At 39.6% G+C, this 27,440-nt stretch overlaps 1 protein-coding gene across 6 annotated transcripts in view; it reads left to right on the top strand.

Annotated features, from left to right (window-relative positions):
• The window catches only part of grik4 (glutamate receptor, ionotropic, kainate 4), a 353,377-nt gene that overhangs the window by 61,371 nt on the left and 264,566 nt on the right, over positions 1 to 27,440 (top strand). The window contains exon 2 of one of the 6 annotated variants that reach the window (XM_084949764.1): positions 22,735 to 22,902. The exons of the other annotated variants lie outside the window; for them this stretch is intronic. The gene's annotated coding sequence lies outside the window, so the exon portion shown is untranslated. The remainder of the gene's footprint in view (positions 1 to 22,734; positions 22,903 to 27,440) is intronic. 6 annotated transcript variants of the gene reach the window in all.

Below are 27,440 nucleotides of genomic sequence, written 5' to 3' on the forward strand. Positions count from 1 at the left end.
ACTTTCTTTAGGTACACCTTTAGCCACACTTTAATGCAAATATCTAGTCAGGCAGTCAGATGGCAGCAGGGCAGAAGTTCAAACCAAGCATCAAAATGGGGAAAGAAAGGATGTAAGTGATTTTGGATGTTCCGTGATTGTCGATTGTTCCAGGTGGGCTTTTCTGAGTATTTCAGATCTATTGGGATTTTCCCTCTGTTTTATCAAGGGTTTACAAAGAATGGTCTGTGAAATAGAAATTATCCAGTGAGCGGCAGTTTTCTGTGTGAAAATGTCTTGAGGTCACGAATGGCCAGACTGCTATGATTTGATAGGAAGGGAACAGTAACTCAAATAACCAGTAAATTAAACCAACGTATGGAGAAAAGCCTCTCTTGAACCTTGAAGCGGTTGTCCTACAGCAGCAGAAGACCACGCTGGGTCACACTACTGTCAGCTGAGAAAAGAAAAACAAGGCTACAATTCACATAATTTCACCAAAATTGCACAACAGAAGACTGGGGGAAAAATGCTTGTACTTGTCAAAAATAAAGGTTTTCAAAACCTGAACTGAGAAACTGAGCACATCACCCCGTTTACCTTCCTCCAGGTCTCGCATGTAGTTATAAAGAAAACAAATGAAATAAAAAATTTTGTAAACATGAGTTATTATACAAGCCAGGTGCTTTGTCTTTGTGAATGAAAGGTTGAACAATGCTTGGATTTACAAGCTCAGTGTTAGACGTTAGTTAAATCTTGTGATTTGTTCTTACTTTTCACAGCTGATTTTTCTCGGTGCCCACAAACTGAAAATCTGTGTATCCCGATAGATAATTGTGTTTTTCTTACTGAGCAGACTTTGAGATGAATGATTTATTTGACAAAGGCTTCCCGGTGTTGTTGCCCAATGCATCATGGCAGATACCAAAAAAAAAAACAAAAAAAAACTGAGCACACAGTATTTGCAGTAGCATCCCTCCTCCATCGCTTACAAGAGGGTAGCAGCAGGTTTGTACATGTCCCAGCGGCCCCCATCTCTAACTGTACTCTAGCTCATTCATAACTCATCTGCAGTGGTGACACTCTGATTAATGCGCCCAGACACCAGCAAGCTGCCAATGCCAGGCAACAGCAATGCACAGAGTCTATTTAACAAACAGCAAGAACTGTCCATGTCACCTTGTATCAGCCCACAGGCTCCAGTTCACCTAGGATGGTTGGCCTGTAGCGTTGTTACTTTGAATGAAACCGCTCTGACTGGAGTCATTATGGGTAGTTTGTGTTTTTGTTTTTTTCCCCCACTCCCCGTGCAGTAGAAATCCTCAAAAACCTTTGCCTCGTATTTTGAGTATGACTTGATGTCTAATCTTTACCTAAAACTGTAGAGAAATTGAGTTTGGATGGGGGCAATAAAAGTTGGCGCCTTTGCAGCTTCTCTGAACGCTATAATGTAGTACTAATGAGAACTGTGAGTCTTTAATGATATAATTGAATTCGGCTCAAAGGTTTGAATGACTTTGGATGATCACTTTACAGTGTAGCTCGGTGGAGTGAACGGCACTTGTTTTCGCTGTTTTTTTCTCAACACGCCGCAGAGCCTCATTGAGCAACTGGCACACATGCAGACTGCTCTCTTTACTGCCATTAACCACATACCTGGGGTGCTTGGCCGCAGTAATGATGCTTGACTCCTGCACCCACAGACTAGCTTCCAGTGTCAACCATCAATCTGCCCAACAAGAGTTCAGGTATATTGGCTGTAGACAAATCAGCTGCCCGTTTTATTCAATTACACCTTACTTTAGGCTTTTTTTTTTTTTTTGAGTGCACCGTATTTACTGCATGTGTGAAACGGTTGTTGATTTGACAGAGGGTTAGCTTAGTCACCTTACTGTTGGTAAACAGTGGGTGGGTGAGATCTATCACTGAAATGGGTAACAAATACTGATAATGGAAGCCCTTGGCAGTAAATAGGTAGAAAATGAAGAGACGGGCAGGGCTTACGGAGATCTTTTGTTCATCCCCTCAAAATTCTGCTGAGATTGTGCTTAAGTCATGTCCTCACCTCATTTCCTTGAGATGATTGGATCAGGGTGGTTGGGTGCAGCTGTCAGCACCTGACATGATTGAAAAGTAAAGTGACCCAGCCTTTCAAACTGAATAAAGTAAATTGCGTTTAATAACTTCATTCCTATAACTGTCAAAATTCACACATTCACTTCATCATTCTGTTTTCACGGCTCCGTTGGTAGCGCTCTATTTCTTTGACAGCAGCGATCGATTTTATGTTACATTTAAAAGAAGGGAGTTCTACACCCATTTTTGTGCCCGTCAAATTACTCTGTAGTGTTCTGTAGGCATGATCAATTCACAGACCTGTTGTAAAGTGTCATGAAACAAGTGTAGATATAAAAATAAAACACTCTGGCAGGTAATAAATAGGATTCAAACTGAAAGATTGAAGCGCACACGCATTTACAGTGTTTGTGTGAAGTTTCACAGGTCCTGACACTGTCCATCCCTGTCAGAGTGAAAATATATTCATCTCCCGAGAACTGCGATATGCCTGTGAATTCTTTTTAGACTGAAGAAGGAAAATTGTGTGAATGCTGAAAGCAATGCCTTAGCACGAGATATTACATGTGGCAGGGCAATTTCCATCCCAAGCAGGAGCAGCTCCTCTAGTCCAGCGTTTAATTTTCACATGTGATTGCAAAAGATTTTTCTGAGAGCAACTTGGTACTCAGACTCTTTCAGATTAGCTTCAGTGAAATTGGCACCTTTCCCATAAATAATGTGGTAAATATGCAACACTCACTGCAGTTATACTTATCTAAGTAATTTGAAACCATCTCCACGGCCATCATGGCCGACATTTCGTCTGTGGATCGAAGACGAGAAAGTAAACACCGCCGGAATCCGGGTTGCTGACTGCTTAAACACTCGTATCAGGAGAGGTGAACGTTGTTATATAAATGTCCTAGCCATCTGTACGCCATCAACAGCCACCCTGCAGTATGGCCCAGTTGCATTCCTTCATTTGGCCCTTCCTTCTTCTTTTTTTTCTGACAGAAACAGGAAACAAGTCTCTGGGAAGTGAAGCTGCACAAAACCCACGACAGCATCTCATTATCCACTAAATAGCACCAGATTAATTACAAAGACAATGACAGATGGCTTGTTCCTGGATCATTGAGATGGGACCCAGGGGAGAGACTGAAACATGCAGGTACAGAGAAGTGGTTCCACAGCAGCCACACACATGTAGTGGATAGATGGATAGATTCTCGCATAGTCCATTTATTTCACATAAAGTGAGCATTTTTAAACCTTTTTTAATATTATGACAATTCCAGTATCCAGTACCCATTATTAGAATTCAAATTATTAGAATTACTAGAATTTTTATATATCAATCAAAAAAAGGATTTGCAATGCAAAAATGTCCGGCTTCTGCAAAGAATGTTAAATTTACATTCCATTACTACCAATTACTGCATTAGTGCAGCATGACATGGAGGCAGTGGGCTTGTGGCGCTGCTGAGGTGTCACTACAGCCGGAGTTGTTTTGATAGCAGCCTTCAAGTAGTCTGTATGTGTTTTTTCATCTTCCTCTTGACAGTACTCTGCAGATTCTCTGAGGGCTTCAGGTCAGGCAAGTTGGCTGCCCAATCAGATGCACTGATAAGATGGTCAGAGAACCATTCGGTAGTAGTTTTGGCACTGTGGACAGGTGCTGAAGCCTGCTGGAAGAGAAAATTGGCATCTTGATGAAGCTTGTCAGCAGATGGAAGAGTAAAGCCCTCTGAAATCTCCTGGTAGATGGCTGCATTGACTCGAGACTTAATAGAACACAGTGGATCAACCAACACCAACACCGGCAGGGGACACGACTCCCTAAATCATCACAGGCTGCAGAAACTTTACTCTGGACTTTAAACACTTTAGGTTATGTTTCCCTCCACCTTTCCTCCAGAATCAGGGACCTTAACTTACTAATGAAATGCAAAAATACTTTGGACCACTGATCGGCAGTCTACTTCTTTTTCTCCTTAGCCCAGGTATGATATTTTTGACATTGTCCTCGGTTTAGGAGGGGTTTGATATTAGGAATGCAACAGTTGTAGTGGTGCATGCTGGTTCTTGATGCTCTGACATCAGCCTCACTTCACTCCTAAGTTGTTGAATAAACTTTTCTTGACAGTCCTCTTAAGGCTGCAGTCCTCTTTGCTGCTTATGCACCTTTCGCTACCTCACTTTTTCCTTACAGTCAACTTTCCATTGATATGCATCAATACAGCACTCTATGAACAGGCAGCCTTCTCAGTAGTGACCCTCTGTGGATAGCTGTCCAGTCAGCAGCCTTCCCCATGATTGTGGTTGGATTAAAATTGGATATAAACAGTATACTGTACTGTTGAAAAGCAGTATCTCAGTCACTCACTAATCAGGACAACTTGGAGTAAAGTTAAGGTTCATTATTTTGATTTTGTTCTTTACTTTTCCCCTTTTTTCTCCTTTCTAATTACTTGAACTAACAGATATCTGCATAACCTGTCGCTCTTTTGTGGTTCCTATTTTCGTCTCAGTTTTTATTATTTGAATGAATTTTAGTTATGAGAACACAAAAAAAGGAAGTTACAAATAATGTAAAACAATACAGTACTTAAAAAAAAACCCAGCTGATCGATATATAATCCTGTCGAGGTATTTTTATATTTTAGAGGTTTTCGGAAAATCGTGTTACACTGTGGCGACCTGTAAAGGTCAGCTCTCTGGTAGTGTTTCGACTACACAAAAGAGGAGAAACATGATTTACTTATTTTTTTCCTCTTTCATTGACTTCTTATAGCACCTGTTTCAACAGTTCTCGGCTCTGATCCTCCGCTTGTATGTGGTGCTCTGTCCTGCTGAACAATTTCCTGCAGTAGTACTGAATTTCAGACTCACGCAGTTCTGCTTTTATTCACCTGCCGGAGAATACTTGCCAAAAAAGTGGTGTAGGATAAAAGAAGACAAAAACAGAACTGTTTCACAAAATGTTTTACTGAGAAGCATCTGTTTTTACACAACATTAAAAAAAAGTTTTACATCAAAACTTGCGTTAAAAGTATTTCCCTTGTTTTTCCACTATTAAACATTGAGGTTGTGCATCCTGTTCATGAACCTAAACACATCCAGTATTTTGGGTGTTCGAGATTAGACATCCTTTCCTAAGCTATACAGTCGGATTTTAACAACTACAACTGTCAAACAGATATAGTGGAGTAAAAGATACACAACATCTCACTGAGTAGTTTTTGACAAATCCCCTGAAATGTCAAAAATAGTAAAATCTGACACAACTTTAATCTTGTCTAACAAATTGTCTAAAGTCAAAGCATATTCAAGCATTAGAAGTAAATCCTGCGGCTTAAGAATTTGTATCTTTTTTTTTTTTTAAAAAGATTAATTTTAATCAGTGATTAATCAGTGATTAATGATGAAGAGAGAATGCATTTCTGACAACAACTTAAGGTTCCCCCTTTAATGTCAATTTATACCTCAGTGAAAGCAGTTACCTTAGAGTGGACTGACTGTTTATAAAGTATTAATAACCAGCTTGCCCTTGAGTAGAACAATAACATAATCATGCATTAAAGATTAAGTTACAGCTCTACTTAAGATTTTCTTCCAACCAGCTGTTAAATATTTAAGTATGCACAGTATTACCCATCTGTACACAATATGCTGATGTAATGTGATAATGTGATGGTGTCGCCAGTGCACTGTTTTCCTGTAACCACCAATTGTCCATTCCCTGGACATCTATTTTTTGTTTGATGTGCAAACAAACACAATTAAAATTAACATAACACTCATTTTACTGCAAACACTCGCTGCGCTGTGACTGCCATATTTTTGTCCAAGTGTAAAATCCAGAAGTCACGGTGCAGATTAACTTGTAAAATCTCATTATCCTTGGGGATTATTTCAGTGTGGTTACTTCGATTTAATTTTATAGTATTGCTTACTTTGTTTGGTCTCCACACCATGATGTAGAATTATTTGGCAACATAAATAGGGATAGGAGATGATCGAGGGTTTGAGGACAGAACTTTTTTCAGTGGCATTCTTGATCTGTTTACAGTTTTTCTGAATTGCTAAAACACTAAACTTTCTTCTCTAAACCAAAGTCTCAGTGGCCTAAATGCATTTTTTTTTTTTCGAATCAAACACTCTTCTTGCTAAATTGAAGCGCCACAGATTTTGTTTTCATCTGCGCACCCCCCAGCTTGTTCAGTCTTTATCTCTGTTACCTGCTGCTTGAAGGTGAAATGCAGACTTTATTAGATAAAAGTGTTTATTGACTTTAACCAGTTCAAGCAGTAGGTGTTTAAACCTGTCCATTTAAATACTTCATTTCTCAGGGGAGCAAGAGTACTTTCCAAACCAATGACACTGATTTTTTACATACACTAGATTTGGTTCTCACACCTGATTCAATTGGCTATAGATTCTCGTTAGACCACTGGGAATCTCATAGCTATGACTTCCTCCCTCACAATTCAGTTCCAGACAAGTTTTTAAGTACACAGCGGATCTGAAATGTCTGGGATTCGCTCACTAGGTGGTTGAAATAATGACAAGAGCAAAGGTGCCAGAATTGTTGAAGGGGGGGTGAGTAGAAGCAAACAAATGATTTGAAATGGCTGCTGTTGTCCAGTACTACTGAGCCTCTGCTGATGGGTTCAGTAACTTCCTTTGTGCTCACTCTGTCTTGAGTTATTTGGCAAGGTCATTCTTGCCAGCTGAAAATCAATAAAAGCATCATATTTTTGGAGAATTTGGAGGACATCAACAGTGTTGGTAACGGTGCTAGTTTTTCAGTTTATAGATCTGCACTATATAGATACATTTATAAAAGCTATGTCAGAAAATGGACTATAAATAGCTGATGTGAGGCTTGAACACTATTTTGAGAACTTTTCCTGTATTTCTCTTAGTGCCATTTTTAGGATTTTCCACAACCAACAAATTCAAGGCACACATTATTTATTAATAGTAGCCATAATAAATAAATGAATCATACTTTGGTTTAATACAGGACAAAAGAAGAAGAAGTGAAGTGGCATGTAGTGTGTGAGGAAGGCAGGCAGGACTGAGGACCCAAAATGCACACTCTCAGCCAAAACTAAATTTAAAAAGCAGCTCTATTGCTGGACTATGGAATTACGAAAGGAAACTGAGAGGCACATGAAACCTAAACAAACAGGTGGAACACACAGCCGGAGAATGAGGGAGATCGCAGACGTAAATACGCATGAGGGCAAATGAGGGAACAAACCACAGGAGGGAACACAGCTGAACAGAATCCAAACTAAGGAGACAGAGAAAGCACAGCTGAACATGGAACACACAGGACAAGAGACTGTCAAACTAAAACGGGAAGCAGAGACACACACACACAAAACCCACGGATAACAGCAAGGAACGAGAGAGAGCGAGAGAGACACACACATGACTGGAGAAACAGACAACCAGGCAACATGAAGACAGAACTGACTTAACTGGGGGAATGCTGAGGGAAGGACACAGAGACGAGACAAAGACAACCTAAACTAGAAACACTAAATAAACTCGTGAGCAAACTAAACTAGGAAATATAAGATACACATGAACATATAATAATGAATAAATAAGACTCCAAAACACCAAAAAAACAAAACACTAGGTCAATGACCCAGGTACTCTAACATGACAGGTCTAAAATACTATCTACAGAAGCTGAACAGGATCCAAAAGTCATGTCCTTAAGAAATAGGAAAAAAAACTCCAACCAAGACCTTAAACAGGACCTGCAAGATACATCTGAAAGATTCAGCTGATCAGTTTGCTCTTCACCAAAGCCTCATCAAAAAAGGCCGAGCTGGAAGAGTGGCTGTGTTGAAGCCATTCCTAAGAAAGGGAAATTGAGAAGATATTATTCAAAATATAACATTTTTGGTTCAAATGAACTTCAACTCAGGTACAATTAGGGGAGAGGTAAAACAGGATCAAGGCTCTGTCATGGCTTGGAGCTGCATTTCAGACAGTGGTGTTGGAGATCATCAGTCTTTGATAAACCATGAAATACAATTTGGAAAGCATCTGGTTGGAAACAACATTTATTTTTGACATGACAATGATCTCAAACACACTGCCAATGCAGTAAAAGCAAACCTGGGGAATTATCAGCCATGGATTGGCCTCCCCAACTTCAAACCTTGTCATTACTGAAGCAGTTTGGGATCATCTTGACAGAGAAAAAAAGGCAGCCAACAGCCAAAGAAGAGCTTTGAAAGTCCCTCAAAAAGCCTGGAGAACTATTCCTGAAAACAACTTAAAGATATTACAGGAAAGCTTCCCTAAGAGAGTTTTGGCTGTGTTGAAGAATAAAGGTGGTCATACAAAATATAGACTTTCAAACTCATTAGAATTATATAAACTCATCCCGACGAGGGGTTGCTCAAGGCATGAATTCATGCATTCAGTAGTTTAAGAGTACTTGACCTTCTTCAACAAAGACACATTCAAAACAACTGATTTTGTAAAACAACTGATTTCTTTGAATCATTCTGTAGGTGTAGGCTTTTTCAATTTTAGGAGTACACTCTAGACATATACATGCACGTATTAAGGCAGAAAGCCTAGGAATGGAATACCTAATACATAATATTATTTTTATTATTGAATTAACATCCCAGATTGAATCAAATCATGTAGATATCATTTGTTACCATACGGGATCCTTCTTCTTACTGGGTTCACACAGTGTTGTGTCTTTGCAGCGAACTGGCCGTGAAGGCCTGATTCACATAGTCTCCTCTGAACTGAGATGTGTCTTCTATGGGAACTCTGGGACGCATTAATGTGGGATCTAATCTGAGGTGCTGTTAATTGGCAATTTCTGAGGCTGCTAACTCTAAAAGAACTTCTCCTCTGCAGCATTAGAGGAGAAGTTGTTGGTCTGGCTTCCCTGGGAGAGCTCATTTGAGATCCAGCCTACAGACTGATTGACAATCACATGATAAATTAGTCATGGGCTTGTTTCCATTTACAAATTTCAGCAGTTCCATTATTTTGATTATAATTAGCTGTATGCCAACAGTACTTTGGCACAACACAGCTGATCATCTAAAAGACATTAAGAAGGGAATTACACCAAGTGCGACAAAGCACTCATGAAGCTGGTGAAAATTTTGCCAAGCTCTCATCAAGGCTCTCATCAATGAACTAAAAATATGAGCATATATATATTTTTTTTTGATCAAAATGTTTCCTTTCCAGTTAATCTCCTTGTGCAGGTCTACTTCACTTCTATCACCCCTCTTCTGTAAAATAAGGTGGGTGGAGAAGAGTTGTTTGTGAACTTTTTATTATCCATCCATCCATCTCCTCAGCCACCTCCTCCAGGAGGCATTTTAATCTGATGCCTAAACCTCCTCGGCTAGCTCCTTTAGGTGTGGAGGAGCAGTGACTGTACTTTCAGTCATCTGGGAGGGACTCAATTCCTCACCCTCACCTGCAAGGGAGAGGCCAGCCACGCTTCAGAGAAAACTCATTTCTGCCACTCGTATCTGCAGTCTCATTCTTTTAGTCACTACCCGAAGCTAATGGCTGTAGGTGAGGGTAGGCACTGCTAGATCGACCGCTAAACGAACACCTTTGCTTTTACCCTCACCTCTCTCTTTACAACAACGGACTGGTACAGTGTCCACATCACTGCAGACATGGCCCCAATCCGTCCGTCAGTCTTCCACTCCGCTCTCGCCTCACTTGTGAATAACATCCAGACATGCTTAAACTCCTCCACTTGGGGCAGCAACTCATCCCTGACCCGGGGAGGGAACGCCACCCTTTTCCAGCTGAGAAACATGCCCTCAGAATTGGAGGTGCTAATTGTCTTTCCCACTGCTTCACACTCGGCTGGAGGTCACCACTTTATAAAGGCACTTTTTTATGGCGCTTCATAAAACCCATATTTCATTTCATCATTAGTATGTTTTGGGTAGAGATCTAATATCTAGATTTAAAGTTACATGTTTTATAAGCATCTTATTTATGCGTGTTTTAATGTTAGTCTCTGACCTTAACTTTGAATTTGGTAGCACAAATGATAAATTTAAAATGACCTGAGTCATTTAAAATCTGTGTGAATAAACTGCAGATTCAATGAAGACAGAGGCTGTAATATAGCGCCTCTACGCAGACACAGCTGTTCACATTCAGACTTTTTGTTATTTTTATTGTGTTAACTTTAGTTTGAGCCTAAATATCATAATAACACTTAGATACAGGTATAGGCACGGAAAGAGACGGTCCTATAAGTTGGTGTGAGATGTGTGATGCAGAATGAATCACTCCACAGAAGTGTTATTCTCAGTGCAATGCGTCTGAATTAGAACACGCTTCAATTTGGCTCCAAGGTCAGCTTTTATATCGCGATGGTGACTTTTGAGGTTTCTACTGTAGCATCATTTTTCATAAATTTTGTTCTTTTGTGCCAAAGTCTGAATAATAGTCCAGGCAGAAAAATGTTCACAGAAAAATAATCAAGGCTGCCAAGGACATATCAAGCTCAAACAGAAGACTGGTGGTGGAAGTCAAGGAACAGCACAATATGAGAGGCAATGGTTTCAGGTAAAAGGTCATTCTGCTTTCAATAAGTAGGATCGCAAATTATCATAATTATGCTGTAATTCAATGAGCTGAATTATAGTCAACGAATTTACATCGAGCCCTAAGCATTGCAAAGGTATAACAAAAGCATCTAATCATTGCTAATGAAAGGTTTGATGTTTTTAAGTGCATGCTGTTTGTTATGTTGTTATTCTCATTCAAATCTTTATGCTCCTTTTCAGTCACAAACACAAACACACACACAGGTAGCAGCTGCAACATTTCAGCATATAAGAGAATTGCTGCTGCTACTGCATTTCACCTGCATTATAAGCCGTCTTAGTTTTCTTTTCTGACAGGCTGGATAGCTATTGTTCCCCTCTGTTGTTTTCTCCACTGTGACATCAGGTAATGCCTTTGCAAGTGCAAGTGGCTCCCTGGGTAAACAAAACAGGCCCTGAAATATGTCGAGGTGAAATCCTAGAGGTATGTGATGTTTGCTTTAGTCGTAGTCCTCTGTTGGATGCGTTACTTGTTTTTGTATTTAGTCAGGTGTACTTTGTGGTGAGGTCACCGGCTGTGATGAAATATTTGGTTTCAAGGGATCTAGGTGTCTGCCCATTTGTTTGTCTGTGTAGACCCAGGCATGGCCAGCTATGTATATGTACTTATATGTGAACTACCTATCTTATTTTACTTAAATGTAAACTGCAACTGTTTTCTTCTAAGTAAAAGGTATTTTATGGATCAGTTATACTAGAAATAAAAAAGAATAGCACAGAAACGTCCTTGTGACTAGGATAAATCAATGATTTCACTCAATTTTTTTGCATCTAACCCTTTCAAGTTGTTGTGATGGCCGACTGGTTGCTTGCAACACCCTCAACCAATCGCACAGGTCGCCTCCCACCAGGCAACCTATCTTCAAGCAATCATGTTGCAGCTCACAACGACTGGAATCACTCTCACTGGTGAAGGTTTGGATGTTAAAAACAAGTTTTGATGGGCATTTCTGTATGTGTAGACAGTAACAGATTTGCAAAAGACAGTAACAGATTTGTCATTTTTGCCACAACAATTTGCATTACCATATTATCATAAACAGATTGCATGTAATTGCCAATCTGACCCCATTCAGTCGCAAATTAAGAGCAGATTGAAAGCAGAATGTCTCGTCTTATTGCCGTTTTAACGCTGTGTTGATGCAGCAAACTTGTGAGCAGTCACAGACCAGGTCCCTGTCTTCGAAGCAATCACTTCAAAGGCAGCAAGCTCGCGAGTTGACTGCACAATAATTCTGGTCTTGCTACATTCTCCAAACACTGTTTTCCCAGCTGCGACTGTAGCATTAAATGCTCTTGAATGTTCATTATGCAGAAAGGCTGTATGCCATCTCTACTTTCCCCCAGTCAGCGTGCACTTATTTCTAATTAGCCTTCATTTGTTCATTAAAGAAAGCCCAGTTGCAATTGCGCTGGTAAAACATCGACCCAAAGAAATCCAGTGTGTTTTTTAATTATCACTAATTAAAAAAGAAACTGATAGAGGATACCCGATTTATTCCAATTTATATCCAAGAAAATTAAGTTAGGTTTACAGTCAAATACAACTTTATGTCACCCAAGTATTCTTTCAGGGATATTTCCAGCTGTTTCATTATCATCAAGAAATAATCAGACTGAATGAAAGCAGGATCAAAGTGAAAATCCTGTACGGGACTGGCTCATGATGCCATAACTTTTAATCTCATGATGGCAGCCAGTTTCCCTGTCTTGTAATGGAAAATAATTTGACTTTCAATGTGAGTGCAGTACTGGTGCAGTCTACAGTTCAATCCTGTTCCAGTGGCAGCAAATTGGATGGTATCCAATGTTATAGATATTAATGGGCACTTTAAGTACAGAGAGAGCACAATGACACAGTGAGAGAGAGGTGGGTGTAAGAAGGAGCCAAGTGTGAGAGTCAAGAGTTTTCTGAATACAGTATCTGAACTTTGAAACTGAAACAATTTAAGATCTCCACATAAACAGGGAAGAAGATGTCTAATGGACTTGTTTTATATGCGCTTATGAAATCAATACTTGCCATTTGATATGTACGTATTACCCTTCAGCTAGCACACTATCAGTAATACATTAACTAACTCAGTATCCTTACTGGTGAAGTACAAGGGCAAAAATAATGGTTGCTTTTAACTAAATGCTATACTGTAAGTTCTAGCCCTGTGCTCTCGTCTCACATGTGCAGTGTAGGGTCATGTGGACATGTTTAAATTGCACACCCACATACACTGACACTGATGATGAAACCCATCACAAGCTATAACAGGACAGTCTTTAATTTCAGAGTATTGAATTGAAGAAATGATATCAGCACACGTATCTGTTTCTTTCGATTTCTGTGCTTTAGGGTCGTTACCTTACACTATAAAGCACATTGAGGCAACTGTTGCTGTTATTTGGAGCTATAGAAATCAGATTGAATTGACCTGAATTGAATGATCAGTTACAAATAATGTAACCTCATTGAAACTGTCAAAGATTATAAATAGAACAGCTTCTCCTGCTCAAAATTCACAAATTGAATAAATAAATGTGGTCCACTGGAGACGTAGCTGTTCATCAAGCTCTTGTGGGTTAGAAAATGCAGACGATGGATTGATGAGGTGATCTGGGGCATGTCGCTATTTAAAGGGAATAGACCACAGGATGCAGTTTTGTTCAAACGCAGCAAAAGAAATTTACATTCTTATACAGTAATGGCAGCCAGCCTTGATGAACCCGTTTTAGTTATGGCATCCATCTACTTGATGTCATGCAAATGCAGGAAAATGAAACATTGGGCATTTCAAACAACAGAAATTTTTCAGGAGAGTGAGACTATTTATCACATATAATGTGATGGAGTGGCTGTGAAAGTCTTGGAGAGGTGGAGATTCCAATGAATTTCATTTGTGGGGCAGTCAGCAGAACGCCTCTACATCCGAGGCTGAAAAACTTCAGAGATTCTACAGACTGTTTTTAAATTTCAAACAGGATGAAAAAGGCAGCACGCCATTATCTCGCTCAGCGCAATTATTGTGGTGGATTCGCTCTGGGAAGATTTGTTTTTATCATGTTTATTCAAATGCTTATGTAAATCTTTTTGAGGGGGGGTTAAAGCATACAGGTTGTTCTTTTTTCCTGCATGTGTTTTGACACATTTCTTGGATTATGAAAGTTTGCAAACGAGTAAAAACATTGAAAAATGCTATCTAATGAACACAGCTTTGGATGTTTACCATTTGGATTTATCTGATGGGATGTAAAATAGGAATTATGGATGCTTTTCATTGAATTAAAAAAAAGACAAGGTAAACATAGTATAGGCTAATGCAATTAAAACTGATAGAAATTGAGCAAAATGTACTACATATGAAAATGTAAGGTTCATATAACAAAGAGGATATAAAATACACAAGGCTGTGGTCAGTTTGATGATTTTAAGAAATGTTAAAAAGTATGAATGAGACAGAAGACATCTGTGTGTTGCAGCATTGTTATTATATTCATTATTCTGGGCAGTATGTTAAATAAGTGTGAGATAATAGTCTGTTAAATAGGAGAGATGATGACGTTCCAGTCACTGGGTTTGATTTCTTTCTTATCAGCTCTTGGAATTTTAAGATGGACTGGCCTTGGCCTCACCCCACTTGGCAGTCTCATCTTTTCCCTCTTTCTCCCAAACACACACGCACACACACACGCACGCACACACACACACACACACACACACACACACACACAAACACACACACACGCTCTGGGTGAAGCTGACCATTACAACAATGTTAGCGCTGTCTGTCTCGCCCTGCTTTGATAATTAGAAATCGGACCATGTTCCTCTCGTTCACAAATTCCCCACTCTGCCATTGTTGCTTGGGGCCACCGCGCTGTTTGGATGAAGGCTGATTAAATTCAAGTCACTGAGTAGTCGCAACGGCTGTAACAGAGGGAAGGAAAGAACAGCAGAGGAGCCACAGGAGGGGGTGTTGCTGGGAGAACAGGCTCGGAGTGTGATAGCTGTCTCTCCCTGGGTGTCATCCCCTTTAATCGCTAAAGTAGAGCGGTAAAGAAGCTAACATGGCTTTTCTCAACCAGCTGAGAAACTACTCGATTCATGTTTTGTGGATCTGATTTTATGCGGTTTTAGAGCATACAAGGAAACCATTCCTGCTTGACCATTTCTGAGCAATGCCTTCAGGCTCTGTACTGGGTGTCTGTCCCATGCCATGTGTTATAGTAAGAGCAGCTGTTTTGATGTCCTGCTGTATTGAGGTCCAAGCAACAGACATCACAGCTGCTGCCGTGGCGGGAACGAAAGGGGCAGCTGGCACATAAAGTAGGAAAAAACATGGCCTCTTGTCAAAGACTACACATGTATAATAAACTGGACAAATATCAGAAATGTCAAGCCCAGAATTAAATTTGATTTTCACAGTGATCCTCCAAGTAGGGTTTCTAATAGAAAAATGTTGGTCGGATCTACAGGTGCGAGAATTTTTACAACCCACAGAGCTTTACAATGATTACTTTCTAGTGTAAATTGTGACTTTTTTCATGTTTGCTGTCCATCAAATTCCTTAAAATTGCATTTATTTGCAAGCAATGTGCATTACAGTGAGTTTGTATCTGTAACTATACATGTGTATATATGTTTGTTTGTTTGTTTGGTGACTCTTTGGCAGTTCAGGTTATTTGTTAGCATGCAGCAGCTTCCAGGGTTGAAAATCTAAACCAATGCGGTTATGTCAAAACTTCCACGGCTTCCAATGGCCACTTGAGGCTGACTCTAAAAGAGAGTAAATCCCAACAGACTCACAACTTTACCAACGGCATTAACATGTTTATAGTCTGGCAAAAAAACCCTGTTTTGCTCTCTGTGGGGTGAATTATTTATAACTATTTTGGATTTTGATGTTGCTTAAAGTTAGAAGCAACTTTAATTGGCAGGTTTTTCCGACTACCGATTCCTTTGGAATCATCATTACGTGGCAGTGAGTATATTTAGCACAGCACAGTGAAGCTGGGAGGTAGAAGGAGAACTTTTTTTCAGGGCCTGTGCAGGCAGTATAAAACATGGGCATAACTGCCGTGAATTCATGCAGTGACTTGTGTTGATAGATTAGTGTTTTCACCACTTCCATCTTGGTTTCTAAAAATCAAATGTGACAATAGTGGGCCATGTGTGTCTTTGAAACTGCCTTAAAATCGTATCGATTCATTCTTTTAGACCCCTAATAGATGATACTGTATGTGACAGTACTGGTTCTGCGACCCAATATTTGTGTTTCATACTCACAGTTACAGTAATTGTTTGATTATTTTTGTTGTTTTCTTTAGTTCTTAGTGATTGTAATCTGTCCTCCCTTTGTAGTTACCTTAGGCTGTGTTTAGTTCCTGTTCCCATGTCTACTCTATGCTTTTCCTGTAACCCATATTTCATGTCTAGTCACCCTTGTTGCTATGTTCCCTATGTCTACCTAGTTACTGTGTTAAGCTTGTGTGTCCTGAGTCTGAGTTTCGGTCTGTGTTTCCTGTTTTATTTTGATAGTCTCTGTCCTGTGTGCAGCATGACTGATTTTGCTTCCCTTGTCTCGTTAGGTCTGACTTGTCCCAGCTGTGTTACCACCTGTTCCCCATTCCTTTGTTGTCTTGCTTGTGTGTTTAAGTTCTCTGTTAGTTGTTATTAAATAATGCTGCCTCCTTTAGTTCACGTCTTCGTTTTCCGTGAGTCCTGCTTTTAGGTCCTACATCCTGCATAGCAAAACATGACACTGTACTTATTTCTTTGAATAGGTGGTTGATTATTCTCTAGTGTAAGGTCACAAATTTCACACAAATCCAGTCAGTGGATTGGGAAATTATTGACTCCGTCTGTGGAGAAAATTGGTCGACCAGCCGATGTAGTACTATAGCTTCTCCTAGAGCCTTGCCGGTAGCATGGCTAAAACCTGAAATCCGACAGCAGACAGTAGACGGCGGGAGCCAGTGGCCTCAGAAAACAGCTTGTTCTCATAGCCCTGTGCATGCCACGAGGAAAGACGAGCATAGGGAGAAGAAAGTGGATCAGCTGCCTATGAAGGTAAAAATCACTGTGTGTCCTGAGGTGAAATCACTGCAGCTCAGTGTGCACCTGATCTGATTGAGGCCTTAGATCAGCACAATCCTGCAGCGCCAGAGATGGCTGGCTTACTCGGGTAGAGGGTGATTGATGAAGACAACAACCTCATTCAACTTTGGCAAGCAAATGAAAGGCATATTCATCTCATGTCAGAACACTCAGAAAAAGATATACTTACAAGCCACCGGCGTGGGATTGGAAAGCTTATTTACACAGATTTTAATTTTCTCCTTTTTCTTGCTTTCCCTCTGTAGTCTGACAAGAAAAAATCGAGCTGGAACAAGCTGCTGAATGAACATTTTTCAAAACTAATGTTTTGTTATCATTTTTCTTCTAATTAACAGGTTCACATTATGGGAAGATAGAAGAGATCAAATGTTTGAAAAATATGCTCTAATTTTGTCCTACACTGTCAACATGAAGTTAGCAAAACTCTCACTTACGTGATTATTTTTCAATACTCAAATTATTCCCTACCACCCCCTGCTCCAGTTATAACACGGCCTGCCTGTATTTTGTGTTCTGTGAACACTGGTTATGCACATCTGTTATCAGCTGCTCATCAAATTCATCATTCATGCTTGGTACCGTGTTATTGATCTTATTCCATCAGTCTTTGTCAGTAGTCTGCTTGACAGTGGATATTAAACACAGCTACTACATTTTCAGTTGAATCAGTGGTGAGCTGCTAAGAGACATTGGGAAGTGCTTTTCAAGTAAAATGAAACATTCATTAAATCTGTGTTGTGTTTTATCTGCTACTCCAACTCTAATTTCCTGGTCCAAACTTGTTTTATTTTTCTTTTTGTAGTTCAGGTGCATAAAAGAAAGAAGGATTAGGTACAAGTGGATAAAATAGTAAATGAAGATTTTTGTTTATTTTTGTCAGAGGCTTTATTCCAAGTTTGAGCTGCAGATCACAAACTTCTGTTATGAATTACAATTTAATTTTCTCTGAGGTAAAACAATTACTTCCAGACAATACACAGCTGAGATTATTAAATTACTTTGAGGCTGAAGGAGAATGGGAGTCATGAAAGTGTGGGTGGGATAGAAAGAGATGTGAGAAGATGAATTTAGCAGCCCGGGCAGGGAACCAGAGGCGACGTCAGAAAAAGAGAAGAATCCAGTTAAGTCGGACGAATAAGACAGCAACAAGGCCAGGATGTCAGCAGGTCCTGCTCTGTTTGAGCCCCTGATTTTGTTTGTGAACTGTATAGTCTTCACCTCTAATCTCATACACGAGGTTTTCTTTCCTGTCACATCTCTGAGAGCTTGTTTAAAAAAAAAAAGTAAGCTACTTACTTACACAAGTAATTTCAGTCTTACTTGTGTAAAGATTTTCCCCTTAATAAATGAACTTTGTATTTACTTGGATTATCTACATCTAATATTCAATTTGTTTGATGAGCTGAAACATGTAAGTGTGGCACATGCAAATAAATCAGTAAGTAAATGAATGAATAAAAAAGGGGGCAAATGCTTTTTCTCAGCTCTTTAGGTTTTTGACCATATGGGTAAATTCATTCTTAATCACGCTTACTAAACGTGAGCTGAAAGAACAATAATTGCTCTAGACTGATTTTTGATCAATGAACAAGAATGCTCATGGCGATTAAGGATTCAGGAAGCGGTGATGGACTTCCTTTGTTTTCCCTTTATCCAAATACAAAGGAAATACATTTGCATATGTTATTTAATCTTTTTAATAGAGAATGGAAATCCTTAAACAGCCATCATCTAAGCACACTCTGTGGCATGAATACAAATGTTGAGTATCACGATTGCAAAAGGGGGAAAAACCAAAGAAAATTTGTTATAGTGACACAAATGGATGTTTCATGTGAAACAGACCTGCATCTAAATGTATAGCATGCATTAGTGTGATAAGCAATGGGACAACTGTCTCACGGGTGGGTTTGTTAATGCAGGATGTGATCAGACTGTCTCTGCAAGAACAGTCTGTGCACGTTTACATAAAAAGGGATAATAACGTAGGGCTTCATTGCGTAAAGTCCTCATTAGAAAAACGAACACACATATGAAAGTTCCCATGTGCAAAACAATGACTCTGGGATATAGTGTGGAGAAAATTCAAACGGTCAAGTCATCCTTCATCATGCTCCCTGCAGTTGGGTGAGTGCATGTGTGGGATACAGCAGGAGAACAGCCTGGATGCCTGAAACCTTACAGGTTATGGATCTGGTGGCTCTCTAATGCCCAATTTCACTTACTTAGTAGTCGGGGAATTTAGGCTCTTGCAGAGGGATGGTGATGCATTGCTCTACAGAAAAGTGTTGGGCTGAGCTTTTACCACAAAACAAAAGGATAGCATCATTGCAAAACTGAATGCAGCATAATAATCACTTTTTCTCGATTATCTTATTTTTGTAATCATTGCAAGCCGAAATCATAATTGAAAATAAAATGTGATTAATCAGCCTGCTCTGCACAGCATTATTTGTTCTTTTTCCTTTATTGTCTTCCTAAATATAACTTTGTTTATCCCAATTTGTTTCCTCCCTCATGGCTTCTAAACCAGAGTTATAATAACCTGTAAGCAAATATATCAAATATCTCAGCTACTTTCCATTAAATCAAAGACATCAAGGTCACACTGGGATGAAAACTGCCAACTGCCGAAAGTGCGAAACGTTACTTACTTGATCCAAGGCATGGATATAGGATCATCAGAAGAGCCAACAACTGATTATGCATAACAGCTTTTAAAAACACATTTTTATTACCAAACTTCATCAACACGATTGATTTTTAGCGTAGATTAGGCCAGACAGTCTAAGCCTGAAGGTTGAAATAATAATTAAAATGATGGTTTGTCGTGGTAAGACAATTTTACCAAAAAAGATGAGGCTTATGAAAATTTACTGAAACAAAATGAACAGAGGAAATATTACACCCTGAAGCCTCAATGATATTGTCTCCATTGATTGCAATATTCGAGAGAAATTGAGCAAATATTTGATTTAACTCTTTAAATACCAGCTTGTTTTCAGTTTTGATGAAATGCAAATGTTCTGTCTTAGGTTTATAGCTCGTCACTCTAAACAGCCCAAAGAAGCACATAGTTGACATCGGTGACTCATATGTGACGACTTATCTAGCAGACATAATATCAAATTCATATTACAAGTTTTTTGCTCTTTAGAACTTGAGCTGTCACATGTCCACAAGTCCGTGCATGCTCTCACACGCATTTGTGATTGTGTTGATTTAATTTACAACCCAAGCAAACGCAAGGACCCTTTTTATTTTTATTTTTTTTACATTAGAACTCTTTATACATTCATAAATTAAACTCAGAATGCACTGCGGCCACTGGCCTACACTAGCATGTCTCTCTCAAGGCCCTTTCTCAATGTCAGCTAGTCTTCATGGTCAAGCATCTCATCAAACAGTCATTACTGTGTGTTGTCTGTGTGGCTGTGATAGGCAAGCAGGTTGAGAAGGAAACTGAAAAACAAAGCTGGAATCACCCGGAGACTTGAATAACAGACAGACTTGGATCAATAGAAGGGATGGATACTTTATGAAGCGCTTAGGGCAAGCAGCTCATAATGATCACAGGAGTGTGTAAATTAGCTTATGGCACACAACGACACTAATGAATCATTGCTTATAAGAAGGGAGACGAGACCGGGAGCAGGAGAAGACACGATAATGAAATACATTCACTGTGGCAATTGAAATAAACTGAAATAGTTTTATCATTGGTGCATGTTTAACTATGCAATATTGTCTCAATATTAAAAATATAATATATATCCAATATCTAATTACCAATATGTCAAAGAAAACATGGGAAAACTATTTGTTTCATGTGCATTTAAAGAAAACATACATATATATATTTGAATAGAAGCAGCATGGTGATGCGGTGGTGGTCCAACAGCTAGAAAGCCATAGATGGTGGTCTGTATAGGTTATACCCAACCTCTTACCCTGTTTCCATTGGATAATGGGTGGATATCTTAACCGAGTAAGCAGAGCTTTAGACGGGGCTGTGAGATACTTTGGTGTTCCTGTTGAGAATCCTGTTTGTGATGGGTGATGTGTGGAAGTACACAACATCCTGAATAATTTATAATGCACGTAAGATGCTGAGAACTTCTTGTACCGGAACAATCTTTGGGATTTATTTTGCAAATTGAAGTGTTGAGAAGTACGACATATTCTGTTGTTGTCAACAGTGTGATTGCACTGGACAGTTAAAACTCAGTCAAGGTAGGCTAACGTGACATAACGCGAGCTAACATGACATATTGATAGGAGAAACACTATCTGTCATGTCTTTCAGAAAACAGGACGTTTTATGTGTCTGAACAGATACGGGTCATTTTTTGGTTTGTGACAGCAAGATTAGTTTTGTGCGGTGGTCATAACTCAAATGTCTGTGTTCTTGTCTCGGTGATGGATTTACAGGCAGAATTTGAATCATGTTGAAAAATGTAGTTAACTTTTTTTTCTTACAATTGTTGAAACATTTCTTGCCTGCTGCATTGTTATCAACAGGATTTTCTGACAGAACATTTTCTTCCCGAGTTAGTCCTGTACTCCTGCTTTTCCTGGATTTTGGTAAATTATGCATATACCTGTATAGCCTCAGGGAAATATATTGTACTCCAGGCCATTCATTATAAATGAACATGCACAACTGTAGCATTCACGAACAGCTGGTGTCCTCGGGTACGCTTAAAACCCAACGCGATTCATCGCCATGTTGCTTTCGTAATTCTATCTGCCTTGAAGCAAGATGCAGGGACACACATGTAGTGTGGATGCCCGCCTCTGCTGGCTGCCTGGATCAAATAAGCCTCTCTGAAATCCTTCCCTGCTGGCAGGACAGTGCACTTCAGGCCTACCTCATCAGTTTCCTAAATGTCCATAGCATTGCATCAGTTAGAGCTTTGTGAGAAAGCTCCTAAGCTCCTCTTTGACACTGTCATATCTGGATGTCTTTTTGAGGGTTCCCCATTGACTGGTACCTCTCCGTGGGCTCTGTTACTCAATCTGTTTTAGTATTTTTTTTCTACCTTGAAAGTTCAGCATCAATATTGTCTTCTTAAGTCTCAGCCTGGGGTGACGATGCACAAATGGGGCACCACTGCTGGCCACGAGAAAGCGAGTGAGAGGGAAACAGTGGGAGAAAGCGTGTGTGCAGCTGCCCATTGGTGTGTCTAGTGCAGAACTGATTTAAGGCCGCAGGCCACAGGAAGGAGGCTGCTCTACACTCAGGGCACGTCCCTGAAACCAGCAGCAGAGGAAGCACTATTGCCATTCAGCAGCATCGACTGCAGACGCCTAAATGAGTCTGTTCTGTCCTGCAATGCCCAACGTGGCAGTTCGCCACTTGCTCAACCTTCCCCAGCTCCCCTCCCTGCTCCTGCTGCTTCATCTTTCCTTTTTCTTTCAGTCACACACCTTTACACTTTTACCATCTCTCCCAGTCGTTCATCTTTTAGTCATCTTTTTTTTTTTAACATTCACAGTCCATCCAGTGACTATGCTCTGATCTGTTAACACCATTTTATTGCAAAGTCCAAACTAGAAATGCCAAGATCAGATGATGACCAGAGTCACAAGGTCTGTAGGGTTCACAATACAGTGACCTGAGCTATCCCATATGGAAAAGATATATAAATAAATCGTATAAAGTTTGTATCTGTCTTGTGTGAAACATGTATGAAAACAGAGTGAAAAATACAAGATATAAGATCCCTTGAAAAATTATATAAATGAAACTTGTATGTTTTGGATACTTAATAAAACAATATATGAAAGTAATGAGAAAGTGGCCACTTTCATGAGTAAATCATATAAGCCTTATATGATTCACTATATGAAGTAGGCCACATCTTGTGCAAGTCTTTTATAAGTTTTTTCTATTTCTTTTCCATATGGGTATGGTGTTCGTTTACCGCTCTCTGTTGGCAGTAAACACATGAATGCCTTCGTCGAGGACATCCTGACGAGGATTCAGGACCTGCTGGAGCTCACTCCACCTGTGAGTGGAACACAGAAGCCATCTATGTCCACTGAGGCGACCATCTTTGAACAGAGGCGGTGGTTTACGACACCAACTGTCTGCCATCTATAATCCAGGTTTGAGATCCCTCCCCAGACGCCTTAATGCCCACTCACATCCTGGGCCATCTGACCTCAGGAATTTGCATGATAAGGTGGGGCCAGGTTTCACAATGAGCTCACCTGAAACCCTGGCTGATTGGGACCCACACCCGTTTTCACACCTTGGCTCAGGCAGTTAGAGGATCATCAGGGGGTCCTTTTGTCCCTCTTTGGGGGGACACTCCCACTAGGTTTAAATCTGGGACTCCGCACCATTTGACCTTAGAACTGAAGAAGCTTCTCGGATGAGAGGTGAAACGTCTTCAAGCAACTTAAAGAAGTCCAGACGCTTTTCTTTGCAAGCTCCTTTGACATGGGTATGACTGCTACATAAAACTACCAGGGTGACACATGCTCCAAAGCAGCTTCCTAAGCATGCTGTGTTTGCGTTGCTATTTAAAGCTTCTTTAAATTCATGCATGTGTGTCATTCTCATTATCACACACATTTATTTAGAAGGACATGTCTATTTACCTCTGCTGGCTGAAGAATGTGTTAGCCATTAAACTTCTATACACCTCACATAGCATGACTGTGACTTGACTGTGTAAGGCCCAGTCGGTCATAATATCTTCCACTTATTGGCCAAGTTACAAAAAGGCACGGGCCAAAAAATGTATCAGTTCAAGTGTATCCTGCTAGAATGAACATGGTAGCATACCTAATCACCAGTAGACTAACCCAGTTTCTTTTACACCAGACATCCTTAGTGTCTGTCACCCAGTTTCCACAGTTTCTGCCTTTAGCAGATGCAGTTGTGAAAATACATAGCTCTTACTGAAATTTGTCACTGAAAATGTTGACAAAAACGTTCTGGCCGCTAGATTAATAAACAATGGAAGGATTACGGCTTTGTTTTGATTAAATCTGTTTGCCTGCCTGAATCGGGCCATATTTAGCACACAGTAACGTGTGGGTTGTTAGCTAAAACGGTGAGGATTTGTTTCTTCATGCCTGCATATTTATGGTATCGCTGCGTAGAACTTTTCACCTAATGTCCCTTTGCCACCTGGGGGTTGATGGAAGTGGAGTGGGATGGGTTAGTATCGGGGACGGTGTGATGACAGCTCGTGAATTCTAAAAGCATTATCTGTCCCCGGCAGCCAGCCTGAGCAGCTTCCTGCCGCCTCTCATCTCTCCTGTGTGTTGCATTGAATATGGCTCTCCAATTGGGGTCATGGCACAGACCGATAGGAAGCTATATTCCTTCATAACTAGAGGCAAAGCTACAGAGTTCAGTATTAAGAACAGAGTTGGCAGATCTGACCACAAGCTGACTGGCAGACCAAGAATCTCAAAGTTATAAACATTAGAAAACAAAAAAAATGCCTTAGGGGATGCATCATTCTCCCGATTTACTACTTTAAATTCAGTCTGTGATATATCATCCAGAGTGGTGCTCTCTAGTGGTCCAGTTATGAGTGTCTGCTTCCAAATAAACTGATACCTTTATTCTGAAAGTCTTCTATCTTTGCATTTGCAGACTGAAATTTAGCTCAGCTCATTTTAAAACACCAAGAATCACTAACTAGTTGTTATGAAGCTTTGGCTTGTTTTGTTTTGGGGTTTTTTTGCTCTTTATTGCATTACAGGAGTTTAATATGATCTTTTTTTCTGGTCAGAGTCAAATAACAGCTGGAACTAATACAAAATCTTATCTTGTTCTAGCTATTCTTTGGTATTTTCTTTTTCTTTTTAGCCAAAAGTCGAAACACCCAAAGATGATTAATTTGCTATCAAATAAGAGTGAGAGCAAATTGTCAAAGATAAAATTAGGTCACGTTTGTTGGGTCTGTGTTTCCACAAGCCCCGCTAATTCTAGAGACTTATTCATCATGAAGAAAACAAGACAGTCGATCGATCAATCACTTGCGCAAGGGAGGCCTGTGTCCACCACGGAAATGACCTCACATCTGACCTCCCTCGCTGCCCTTTGTATTGAGAGACAGTTCACACAAAACACGTCAGAACAAAGCCACGCCCACATGGTTCTAAGACAAGGCATTGTATGTATATGTGTGAACTTCTGTATCTAAGTAAGAGTGTGTGTGTGTGTCAGACCTCCTGCTGACCAAAGGGTCGTAAACGCAGGAAGCTTACATCAAAAGAAGCAGATCTTCCAGATAGGATGTATCTGCAATAAAACATTACAGCCCCCCATCCAGAACCTTGAGAATCTGGGGGGAAGGACAGTGGAATTTCTTTCATCAGAGTTGGCAAGCATAGAAATGACAACATTTAACAATTTACTGTAACAACGTTGATGTTATTTGCAATGCAAAATTACACACAAGTGATTAACACAGTCATTTTCTGTTGATCATCCAATCCTTTGAGCATTAAAACCAATATACACTAGTTTATAGGTTGAAGGGAAAGTCCGCACAACAAAGTGAAAATGTTTATAACATCTTAGGCTTACATCCACAAGAGTTCATTAAAAGTCCAGGTACAGACACTCAGAATACGTGTTCCTGTTTTGTGTCCAAACCTGCATGAGGGTGTCCTAAAATCGTTAGGTTAGAAATTTTGATCATAGTTGTTGCTGCAATGATTTCTGCTAAAACAAATGTCAGAGTGGTGGGTCGCTTTACTGCACTGTAGTGGGTACAGTGCAGCAACTCTTAGCGGCTCTCTCGCTCATCCTTCCCTTTTTCTCCCCTTTTCCCTGATCACCTATAGGGATTGATGATCGTGCCAAAGCAAAAACAGAAAAATCCATACCTCTCTCCTGCCCTTTTCATATTGCATTGATTTCGTGGTGAAATATCAATCTGCATATGTCATGTACTATTGCAATGCTCAAAACATGTTCAAAGGTAAATTATCATAAAACTGCTTTTGAGGGCATTTTTACAAGTTGAGTTTGGACAGCTTCTCATTTGCAGAGGAAGGTAAGGTTAAAAAAAACTTCTGGTGACTTTGACTTACAGGCTATAAATAAAATGTATGAGTACACTTTAAATTGCACTGACGTATCCACACACCAATATAAGTACATGTTTGGGGTGCAAGTTTGCAACTACACTTGGGATAAAAGTAGCAGTTTGTTTGCTTGTTTGTTTGCATAAGATATGATGATTTTCCTAAATAGGTGGGAGAAAAATAGTATTGACTTTTTGCAAAACCTAATGCAGAAACAGCACATATGTTACTTGTAATGATAATAATATTAATAATAATAAGCGTCTCAATTAAATTCAGCCATTACTAATTTTATTATAATAGAATATAATAGAAATAGATTTTTTTTCTTGTGGTAAAAATAAAGCCCAGTCTAAAAGTGAGGCTTATTTTTGAGTGCTGATAAATCACCCACTATTTGTTCTTCCACAGCTACGATATGCTGAGATGATCATGTTTATCATAAACCTTTTCCACGGGAGTGTTGACTTGCCTTTGGCTCATTTGGGTTTGGGGTTATAGAAAGGGATGGATCGAGTAACTTTGTAACTTCCTAATTAAACAATATGCATGTTTTTTATGATGTTCAATATGTTTCTGAACATTTTATCTGCGAGCTTTATCTACCCACTGTTTTTGCAATTACTACTTACAAATTTAGAGTTGAGAACGTGCAGGAAAACTGAAGCCTAAGGGTAATCATCTTGCTGTGCAGATGGTCCAAGATACATGAGAACAATTTCATAAGGTCTTTTCATAATGTAGCTTTTGCTCTGCAGTGGTTGTGTATATTTTAAAATACACCCTGCAGCTTGCTCATCAGGGGTGTTTTTACTACATCACAAGCATACCGCTTACAAACATTTTTCCACCAAAACATGGTGGATTAATTCTTTTAACATACTAGATGCACGTGTCATGGTGTAGCTATTTGCACACATGTTTATCTCAGGGGATTTAGTCAGATAAATATATAAAATTAAACACATGTTTTTATTTTTTTAAATAAATTTACTGATGGGAAGCTCTTAGTAGTTCTGGTACTTTTTAACTTTTAAGCATTCAGAACATAGTTCTCTTTATTTCATGTTTTAATTCAGTGTATTCCACAGTCCACAGTACATGATGTGAAATATCTCCACATGATGACATTTGAGAGCAATAGCCCAGTTTATTCAATGTAGGGCAGGTCGTACAATAGAGATTTGAGTCCTCTGGGCAGTGTTTTGGTGGGAAATGGATTCTGTACCTTTGGCTTGTATACAGCAGCCTAAAGCTTTAAGGCAGATAAAAGAACAGAAATAAAAAAGGAGGAAGAGGGAGTGAAATGAGTTGGAGGGGAGAGCAGGGCGAAGGAACATTCAGCAACAATATCCTTTTTGCTGAAACTTTACATATGTCAGCACTTCAAAAGTTTTCCTATTACTATTTATCCCACATCCCCTCCAAGAGCTTCAGATATTCATTTGATCTAACCTTTTATTCTGCTCCTACTATAATACTCTAAAGCTAAATGCATAAGATGCATATATTCTTTCAAACTTTTTGCAAGTAATTAGAGACAAGTGGATTTCCGGGCCGAATGAAACATCGCTTTGAGCACAACAATT

The sequence above is a fragment of the Perissodus microlepis genome, chromosome 14 (genome assembly GCF_051167445.1).
Source record: "Perissodus microlepis isolate ML-2025 ecotype Zambia chromosome 14, ASM5116744v1, whole genome shotgun sequence".
Taxonomy (NCBI): domain Eukaryota; kingdom Metazoa; phylum Chordata; class Actinopteri; order Cichliformes; family Cichlidae; genus Perissodus; species Perissodus microlepis.